The following is a 10,453-nucleotide window of genomic DNA, read 5'->3' as shown; positions in this document are numbered from 1 at the left end:
TCATGCTTTGAATTATTTGAAAGCATGTAAGAGGGAGAAGACAGTTATACCCGTAAGAGTGGCTTCTATTACACACTACTAAAACAATAGTGAAAAGTATTTTCCCAGTTTCTGGAGTTTGGTGATGGGCTAAAGATTTATTTGCATTTGGAAAAAAAGTGTAATGTTTTTATCTTTGCACAAGTTGAATGCCATCTTCTCAGCTCTGTGAACTGAGAAATAATACCAATTTCAGAAGAAAGTTTTTTGTTTTGTTTTTTTTTCCCTGAAAGGGAGAACTTTGTGTCTACTACTATACTGCTCTTAATGGCTATTATTAGGTTATATTTTCATCTTTTAAAATTAATTGTCCTCTTTAATTTCACCTATTTTGCTTTTCCAAACAGTGTAACTTTTATTTATGTAAAAGACACCCAGGCCTTTTAAAATATTTAGTTCCATGGGAGTTATTTGGAGATCAGATAATATCATATCCGCCTAGCTATTAAATGCTTAAGTAGCTTTCTTTTGCCTCTTTTTCTTGCATGTTAACTGCATCACTTAGCAAGGTTGTAGCAAAGCTAGAATTGAAGCTATTTTCTGCTTCAGGAAAGAGCCCTGGGTTTGTGGGTAGGGACCCAGGTGCTGTCCTAGTGCTGTAACAAGTCTCTTTCCTTATCTATAAGTGGGCGTCATCTGCCTTTTCTAAAATACCTTTTCAGAGGATATTAGAGAACATGTATAAAGTGCTTTGACATATAAAATGCTCTATAAATTAAATAATCCTGCTCAACTTGTTAAACTACACATTGTAAGCATTTCTAGCTCTCACTTGAGTATTCTAGGCAATTAGTTTTACCTTTCTCACAGTTAATTTATGTGGTATCTTAAAGAGGGCAGTGCACTCCAGGTACTCAGAGTTAAAACAAAATAGCCAGGATCCTCAGTCCATCTCCATTCCTCTAGGCTTCAAGCAAGTTTCAGAAGGCTCCAGAAATCTTGGAGAGTCCCAGCCCTTATGATACAGAAGTGAAAAGGAATAGGGAGTTTGTACATCCTGTGACTCAAGTCAAAAGCAAAGCAAGGAGAAACTGAGTTTGTAAACTCTCAAAATTGACCTTTCATTACACCAGTTTTCTAAGTTATCTGGATTTTGGAGGCCCTTTTGTAAGGAAATTTGCTCCTTGAAACAGAGTCTAGGCCAAAAGTTTCTCAAAATATCTTTTGTGGGCAGTCCTGAAGATGGTGAGATCTCTTAGCCCCCTTGACCAACTGACATCCAGTTAGAAAATGACATAGCTACTGGGCTGGACAGAACAAATGATAAGTACTTACGTGTTTAAATTCCCCATTGTGGTGGCTGCATCAAGTCTGGCATCTTTCAGGCACTGACTCCTCTAGTACTCTTGATTCCAAAAACCACATGTGAAGAAGGTCTTTTCAAGAGAACATCGCAGGGGACGTCCCTGGTGGCACAGTGGTTAAGAATCCACGTGCCAATGCAGGGGACGCAGGTCCAATCCCTGGTCCTGGAGGATCCCATATGCTGCGGAGCAACTAAGCCCGTGCGCCACAACTACGGAGCCTGCGCTCTAGAGCCCACGAGCAACAACTACTGAACCCACCTGCCTAGAGCCTGTGCTCCGCAACAAGAGAAGCCACCGCAATGAGAAGCCCAGGCACTGCAATGAAGAGTAGCCCCCCCTCGACGCACACAGGAACGAAGACCCAACGCAGCCAAAAATAAAGTTATTTAAAAAAACACATTCAGTAATTTAAAAAAAAACATTGCAGGGATTTTACTTCCATTTCTGCTACTATCTTGCTTTGTCCATTTACCGAGTTTGCAGCTAGTATCTTATTTGATGACAGAATAGTGAGGATACTGTTTTGGAATGTTAAAGCACTAGATAAGAGCAAAGTGATGTGTGTAAAATTCAGTGAGATCCTGAGATGCACTGGCAGAGTTCACATTCAGTTTCGGCATCAAATATCCATCCGTCCCTGTTTGAATGGAGCGAACTTCTTCCCCATCGTGGAAGTGAGACCAGTATAAATCCGTGTCAAGGGTCGTAGCTGGGAAGGGCGAGTGTTCATTACTTGATGGCGTATATCCAGTTTTGGATCTAGCCCACCCCACCCCCGTGGGCGGAGTAAGTCACTGAAAAAAAAAAAAAGCAGTGTCGGGGACTTCCCTGGTGGCGCAGTGTTTGAGAGTCCGCCTGCCGATGCAGGGGACGCGGGTTCGTGCCCCGGTCCAGGAAGATCCCACATGCCGCGGAGCGGCTGGGCCCGTGAGCCATGGCTGCTGAACCTGCACGTCCGGAGCCTGTGCTCCACAACGGGAGAGGCCACAACAGTGAGAGGCCCGCGTACCGCAAAAAAAAAAATCAGTGTCGCAGAAGGAAGCTTTGCTCCATCCCTTACTGCTTCATCTTTTCTCAAGCCCTGCATGCCTTGGCTTAGGCTAGCTTCCCCAGCAAGGCAAACCTGACAGGTTTCTGCAAACAGAATATGTCTCTCAGAGTTGTGGGTAAAGAAGGATCCAGGACCAAAAATGTCCAGAGGGGGAAAAAAAGATAGTTGAGATATTTTCCTCCTTTTACCTAAGGTGGCACAGAGAAAGGGTGGGATTCCCCTTTGTAGCTTGTCAGTCTTGTGCCCGAGAGGCCAAAGTGAGGGGCATTTGAGATATCTTCAAGGAAACTGCGAGACTGATTTTTCCACTGAAGTCCTACCACAAGAAAGGAAAAAGAACTTTAAAGTACTCAAAGTAGCCACGTCAGCAGCCAGTGTTGGTTTGCCTTATTCTAGTCCCCTTGACTCTACTGAAATCATCCCACTGCCTTCCTGCTTTGGGGATGGAGGCTCTGGAGAGCCCTTTTCGGACCCCAAAGGCCACACCAACGACAAGCTAGGTCTTTGGCTTCCACACGCGGGGGGATAACGTGTCCCCTCCGTTGGAGACCGAATGCCCTCAGGTATGCGCAGCGCGTAATGAGGTAACTCAGCACTGGAGAACCGCTCTCTGAGAGGCCGCTGCTGAGGGCCAGCCGCACCAGCGGAGATGCGGGAACCAGGAAGAGCTTCACCACCTGCCGGGCCTAGCGGGCCAGGGCGGGCTTTCCTCTCCTGCAGGGGGCGGGCGGGGCGGGGCGGGCGGGGCGGGGCGGTTCTCTACCAGCCCTCCCCGGGTCCCTCTACTGCGCATGGCACGTTGCGTACCTCCCTCCCAGCAACTGGCCTGGCGGCAACGCGGCCTTAAACCAAGGAGGCGGAGCTGAGATTGGGTCGAGACTGCTTGCTAACTCCAGGACCAGGTACCGGGCTGGCGGGGCCGCCTGGTGCGCTCCAGGGATCGGTCCCTCCTGCCCTGACGCCGATTCCATCTCCTCGGGGGCGGGCCTCCGGCAGAGCGGCCATCCTAAGCTCCCCCTCGCCTTCTACGGGCCCCTTTTCACCCGAATTCTCGATTCCCGCAATGAGGGGCTGCAGCCCGAGAGTAGAATAGGCTTGGGCCTGGCCCGGAGACACCGGAGCAGAGTTGTCGGGCTCCCTCTCCTCTTCCCCCCTCATTTCCAGGTGGGAAACCTGGGGCCCAGGTGGCAATTTGTCCTGATCTAGCAAAGAGGAGGCATATCCTAGGCTGCCCTCTCCCCGCATCCCCCCACCACATCCCCATCTCATCCCAGGCTGGATAGCTAGTGGGTCAAGCCCTCGTAAGGACAGAGATCAGGTACTCCCTGAATCAGCCTAAACAGAGCTTCTGATTGTCTTGATTTCCAAAATGTTTAAGTGCCCACAGTAGATTGGGGTGGAGATGAGGGGCGGGGGTAGGGAGGTGAGCGAGAGAGAAGGGGTGTGGTTAAATAAAATTGTTCAAGTTTTCAGGAAATGGGGAACTAACTTCTATGCCCAGCCTTCTGCTAAGATATCCTAGTATATTCTAACTTGACTTCTCCCAAAAAAGCAAAAGCCGTTCGAATTGATTCTTTTCTTATCGTAATATCTGTTGGGGTAGAACCGTATTCCAATATGTATTTGTGGCATTAAAACAGTTTTTCATTGATTGATGGATACTTTTCTTTAGAGACCCCCAAGACTGTTTCTTGTCCCTGAGAGTTGAAGAAACCAAATCTTTCCTGATTTTCAAATCTCCTCAGGCCAGGAGCCTATTCAGCCATATGTTAGTGCTGAACGGGTTAAATCTGTTGCCCCCCCCCCCCACCCTTTAACTAGGTTTCTTAGAGGTATTGTGGCTCAAATGCAGTGTTTATAGTTGTCATCACAGACAGGGAGGAAGTTTAGAAAACCAGTGATAAAAATAGGGAAAAAAGGAAAAATCAAAGTAAATGAATCTCCTTTCTATACCACTTGGCATCTGGTCAACCTCATTGTCAAATCAGGTGATGCTTTTTCAGTCATTATATCTTTGCACACACAGTCTTGACACTTCTCCCTAAGCTTCTCTATTATCACTCATGGTTTCCAGAGCACAGGCTTTGGAACAGACCTAATCAGTCCTCCACCACTTGCCTGTGTAACTTTGTTTTTTTTGTTTGTGTGTTTTTTTATTTGTTGGCCATACCACACAGCTTGTGGGATCTTAGTTCCCCAGCCAGGGATCGAACCTGCAGTGGAAGTGTGGAATCTTAACCACTGGATCACCAGGGAAGTCCCATGCCTGTGTAACTTTGGGCATTTAACCTCTCTGAGTCTTAATTTCCTGATCTGTAAAATGAGGATCTATAATACTTGCTGTGAGCTGATCTCCATGAAGCATTTAGCACAGAACCTGGCACATACTAAGTTCACATAAGTGTCTGCTGCTTTTATTATTTTTACCATTATTAATTTAACAGATACAGGAGTGCCAATATTAAGTGTTAGTCACAGTAGCCCCTGGGAATGCAACAGTGAACGAAATGCGTTCCCTGCCTTCACAGAGTGTCTATTCTAGTGGAGGAAACTGATAAATAGGCAATTAAGAGAGTGGTAGGTATAAGGGTTGAATACAGAGGCCAGACATCTAACGTGGGTAGGGAGGGGCGGTCAGGGAGGACTTCCTGTAGCACAGGACACCTGAGATGAGTAGTGAAGGACAGGTAAAAGTTAACAGATTGGGAGAGTGTTAGTGGTCCACAAGGGGAAGCAGGATCGTTAAAGTTTTTCCTTTGGGTTCCATTTCCTACCTGCCTTTCAAGCTGCATGTCCTAAATATGGACCTCTTCCAAGGCTTACTTCCCAGCTTTCTGCTTTTCTCTCACCATTTTCTTCTTTAGTGAATTTTTGTCGCTCATATAGCTTTAGCTGCTAACTTCCAAGTCCACATAGCCATCTCTAACCCCTCTTTTAAGCATCAGTCTTTTCAGTACTTCTCTAACTGAATGCTATTTCTACTTGGGGTATATAACTGTTTTCTCAACCTCAGTATGACCTAAAAACTCAAACTCATCTTTCCACCAAAACTTCCATCTCTGAGCTTTCCCATTTTGTCTTTGACACGCTACTCTTTTCCCAGTTACTTGGGCACATACAAAAAAAGTCGGAGTCATCAGAGTTGTTCACAGTTAGAATGGGTTCCCTGATTAGGTAGTGAGTCTCTGGCATGAGAAGTTTTCAAGCAGAGACTAGATAACCTTATATTCAGGAGGTTTTTTTGTTTTGTTTTGTTTTTTTGCGGTTCGTGGGCCTCTCACTGTTGTGGCCTCTCCCGTTGCGGAGCACAGGCTCCGGACGCGCAGGCTCAGTGGCCATGGCTCACGGGCCCAGCCGCTCCGCGGCATGTGGGATCCTCCCGGACTGGGGCACGAACCCGCGTCCCCTGCATCGGCAGGCGGACTCCCAACCACTGAGCCACCAGGGAAGCCCCAGGAGTTTTTAAAAGCAGTTCTTCCAAAGGGTGGAGGATAGGCTCTATGACTTATGGTGTACTTACTAACTAAATTTCTTTATTTTTCCTTCTCCCTATCCATCTATTTCTTAATATTCCCTCTGCCAGAGGCTCTTATCACCACAGATGTGGTCCAGTATAATTGTATTCTAACTGGCCTTCCTTTTCTGGGTTATTTTCACCTCCCCCTCTCCTGTCCTTTTGCAGATTAATATTCCTTAGAATGTTCCTTAGAACAAGGCTTCTCAAATGTCAATATGATGGTCCACAGATCAGCAACATTACCATGATATGGGAGCTTGTTAGAACTACCAGGCCCCACTTCAGACCTTCTGAATCAAAATCCGCATTTTAACAAGATCCTCAAGTGATTTACATGCACAATAAAGTTTGAGAGACACTACTGTAGACCACTGTTCTGTGTTTGTCACCTTTCTGTTCAAAACCTACAGTGGCTTCCTGCTGCCTGCTGAATAAAATCCGTGATCTAGCATGCACTTAAGGCCTGTTAATTGTTCTCATATGTGTGGAGTTCTGCTTCTGTAACCGCCCTCACATTAATTGGAGAGTATATGCAAAGTGCTGAAATACTGCTCGGCACATTTGGTCAGTCCTTCAGTATTACTGTGTGCCTCCTCTGTGCTAGGCGCTATTCTAGAAACCAGGAGATACACCTGTGGATATGTAAGCACTAAATAATCAGCAGCTAATACTATTTTACGCTTGGAGTTCCCATTTTCTTTAAGTCCTGCTTGACATTCAAGCCCCACCTCTTCAATGAAACTATCCAGGTCCACCTAGCTAACTGTAATCTTTCCCTTTGCTGAACTTCATAAAGTGTTGCCCATTTCTACTTTTGCATTCCCCAGACCTGCTGAATTAAAATTTTTGGAGGTGGGAGTTTGGGCGGGCATCCATAGATTTTTCTAACAACACAAATGAATTTGAAACACATCCTGATTTGGGAACCAGTGGTTCAGATCATTAGAGAAGCTGTTGAAGTGGCAGCCTAGAACCAGTTCTTGGGTCTCTCCAATTGGGCAGTTGTATTTGTTTCTACAGTGTTTTGGAATTGACTTTATTTTCTATTTCCAGTATTTTTTCCAGAGCGTAGATAATTCCTTCTGAGGATAAAAATCATCTCTTTATCTACATTAATATTCTCTTTTCTTTCTGTTGTGGACTACAGATGGATATGGATGTTGTCTTCTCTTAAATTTCTTTGGCTTGATGCTTTGTGTTTAATGTTATTAGACAATGTGCATTCTAATAATCTTTTTTTTCCAAATTCAATCTATATTTTTACTATTTCGTAGCAGGATAAATTATTCTCAGCATGGTGGGGTGGGGCTTCTATACGATCAGTGTTGGGGTGAGAATAAATGCAATTTGGTAAAAATCTATAGATGACTTTGAAAGGCCTCCTCACTCCCCTGGATTGAAAACCATTGCTTCGATTCCTCTGAAGCAGTTCTAAGGACTTTTAGATTCTGTGTACCACACTAAGTCCCCACCCCCATTGCTGTACCACTGCCACAACCCCTCACAACCCTACCCAACCTTAAAGAAAGAAGGGAAATGTGGCAGGGTTTTTTCTAGATTCTTCAAAAGCATTTCTGAGTATTTATTTTAGTCATTTTACTTTTAAAATCAACTTTATTCAGATGTAATTCACCTATAACAAAATACACTTTTTTTTTTTTTTTTTTTGGTTTTTTTGGCTGCGCTGGGCCTTCGTTGTGGCGTGCAGGCTTCTCTAGTTGCAGCACACAGGCTCTAGAGCGTGTGGGCTCAGTAGTAGTTGCAGTGTGCGGGCTTAGTTGCAGTATGTGGGATCTTAGTTCCCTCGCCAGGGATCGACGGGCCCCCTGCATTGGGAGCGCAGAGTCTTAACCACTGGACCACCAAGGAAGTCTCAAATACGCCTGTATTAAGTGTACAGTTTGTTGAGTTTTGACAGATACACTCACATAACCACCATGCAATAAAGATACAGAACTTTTCCATCACCCTGAAAAGTTCTCATGTGTCTCTTTGAAGTTGGTCCCTCATCTCACTGTTGGTCCCAGGCAAGCAAGATCTGCTTTCTGGGACTTCCCTGGTGGCTCAGAGTTTAAGAATCCAACTGCCAGTGCAGGGGACACGGGTTCAATCCCTGGTCCAGGAAGATCCCACATGCCACGGAGCAACTAAGCCTGTGTGCCACAACTACTGAGCCTGTGCTCTAGAACCCGCAAGCCACAACTACTGAGCCTGTGTGCCACAACTACTGAAGGCTGCGTGCCTAGAGCCCGTGCTCTGCAACAAGAGAAGCCACCGCATTACACCGCATTACAAGCATTCATGTACAAGTTTATGAGAAAATATGTTTTTATTTCTCTTGAGTAGATTACCTAGGAGCAGAATTGTTGGGTCATAAGAAGCTGCTAAACCATTTTCCAGTGTGGCCATATGTGTTTGCATTCCCACCAGCAATGTATGAGAGTTCTGGTTGGTTGATATCAACACTTGGTATTGTCAGTCTTTATGTTTAGCCATTTTGGTGGGTGTTTAGTGGTATCTCATTGTTGGTTTATGAACATTTCCCTGATGACAAGTGATGTTGAACATCATTTCATGTGCTTAGTGGCCACTCATATATCTTCTGTTCAGATATATTGCCCGTTGTTTAAGCTGAGTTGTCTTATTATTGAGTATAGAAATTCTTTATATATTCTGTATATAAAGTCCTTTGTAGACACACACACTCACACACATATACATGGACACACAATATGTTTTCTCCCAATCTTTTCATTTTCTTAGTGGTGTCTTTCAAAGGCAGACATTTTTAATTTTGATAAAGATAAATTTATCATATTTTTGTTTTATATTTCATGCTCTTGATGTTCTTTTTTTGAATCTCTGCTTATCCCAAGATCATGAAGATTTTCTCCTCTGTTTTCTTTAGTAGTTTTAACTTTCTCTTTAGTTCTATGATCCATTTCAAGTTAATTTTTGTGTACGATGTAAGGTAAGGGCCAATGTTCATTTTTTCTAAATAGATATCAAGTTGTATCGAGACTATCTTTCCGCATGAAATTACTTTGGCCATTCTTTTGAAAATTAATTGACCATATATGCATGGGTCTATTTCTGGATTCTCTGTTCTGTTCCACTGATCCATTTGTCTATCCTTAGACCAAAGCACACTGTCTTGATTACTATAGCAATAAAGTAAGTCTGGAAATCAGGTAATGTAAGTCATAACTTTCTTTTTCAAAACTGTTTTGACTATTTTAGGTCTCTTGTATTTCCATGTAAACCTTAGACTCAGCTTATTAATTTCTTTTAAAAGTCTGCTGGAATTTTGATTAGCATTGCACTGAATCTGTAGATCAATTTGGAGAGAATTAACATCTTAATGATATAGAGTCTTCCAATCTATGAACATGGTGCAGACCTCTTATCTAGATCATCTTTAATCCCTCTTAGCAGTACAGGTCTTATCCATAATTTATTAAAATATTCCTAATTATTTTATGGTTTTGTAGGCATTATTGATGATATTGTTTTTTAAATTTCATTTTCTACTTGGTTGTTGCTAGTATATAGAAATACAATTGCATTTTATAATTGACCTTTCTAAATTCATTTTAAGTATAATGATTTTTTTATAGAATACTTAGAGTTTTCTACGTATACAATCATGTCTACATAGAAAATCATAAAGAATTTTACATCTTTTCCAATCTATATGCCTTTTATTTCTTCTTGCCTTTTTGCATTGGCCAAGACCACTAGTACAATGATGAATAGCAGTGATAAGAACATTCTTGCTTTCCTTCTGTCCTTAGAAGAAACTCATTCATTCTTTTTACTGTTAATAGATGTTAGCTATAAATTTTTTTTTAAATTTTTGAATTTTATTTTTTTTTTATACAGCAGGTTCTTATTAGTCATCAATTTTATACACATCAGTGTATACATGTCAATCCCAATCGCCCAATTCAGAACACCACCGTCCCCACTCCCCCGAAATTTTTTATACATATCTTTTAGCAAGTTGACTTGGTAAATTCTATTTCTATTCTATTCCTAGTTGACTATTCCTAATTGACTAAGAGGTTTTTTTTCTTTAACTTGTGGGTTAGTGTTGAATTTGTTAGATGCTTTTTCTCCATTTATTGAAATGATTGTATTTTTACTTGCTTACTCAGTTAATAAGGTAAAATGACATTGATTCATTTTTTAAAATTCCTTAAAATTGGTTGTTCTTTATTTGCAAACAACTTCAAACAAAGACAGTTTTGTGTACATTGACTCATTTTTAAATGTTAAACCAGTCTGTTATTCCTGAAGTAAGCCCCACTCGGTCATGATGTATTATGCTTTTAGCCATTCTAGATATAAATTCTTAACTATAAATAGCAAACATAAAATAAGATCAGGATGATATGAAAAAAGATACATTTGAGAAATGGCAAAAGCTCTTGGAAATGGGTAACAAAAATGTAAAACTTAGTAGAAAGGTTGGAAAATAAAGTTTGAAGAAGTCTCCTAGAAAGCAGAGAGTTGTAAAGTATGAGTGAAATAAATACA

General features: G+C 42.4%; 1 protein-coding gene across 6 annotated transcripts in view; it reads left to right on the top strand.

Moving 5' to 3' along the window:
- The first annotated feature begins 3,190 nt into the window (after positions 1–3,190).
- STRADA (STE20 related adaptor alpha) overlaps positions 3,191–10,453 on the top strand; it is a 29,179-nt gene continuing 21,916 nt past the window's right edge. For 2 of the 6 annotated variants that reach the window (XM_029211395.1, XM_029211400.1), the window contains exon 1: positions 3,213–3,299. The gene's annotated coding sequence lies outside the window, so the exon portion shown is untranslated. Of the gene's footprint in view, positions 3,300–3,529; positions 3,562–10,453 lie in introns of those variants that run through there. The other 4 variants (XM_029211397.1, XM_029211399.1, XM_029211398.1 and 1 more) reach the window with 4 other exon arrangements.

This window comes from Monodon monoceros, unplaced genomic scaffold (genome assembly GCF_005190385.1).
Source record: "Monodon monoceros isolate NGI ecotype Baffin Bay Population unplaced genomic scaffold, NGI_Narwhal_1 Super_Scaffold_9, whole genome shotgun sequence".
NCBI classification, from domain to species: domain Eukaryota; kingdom Metazoa; phylum Chordata; class Mammalia; order Artiodactyla; family Monodontidae; genus Monodon; species Monodon monoceros.
The sequence above is the reverse complement of the archived record's forward strand: the minus strand, read 5'-3'. Positions and strand labels throughout refer to the sequence as shown.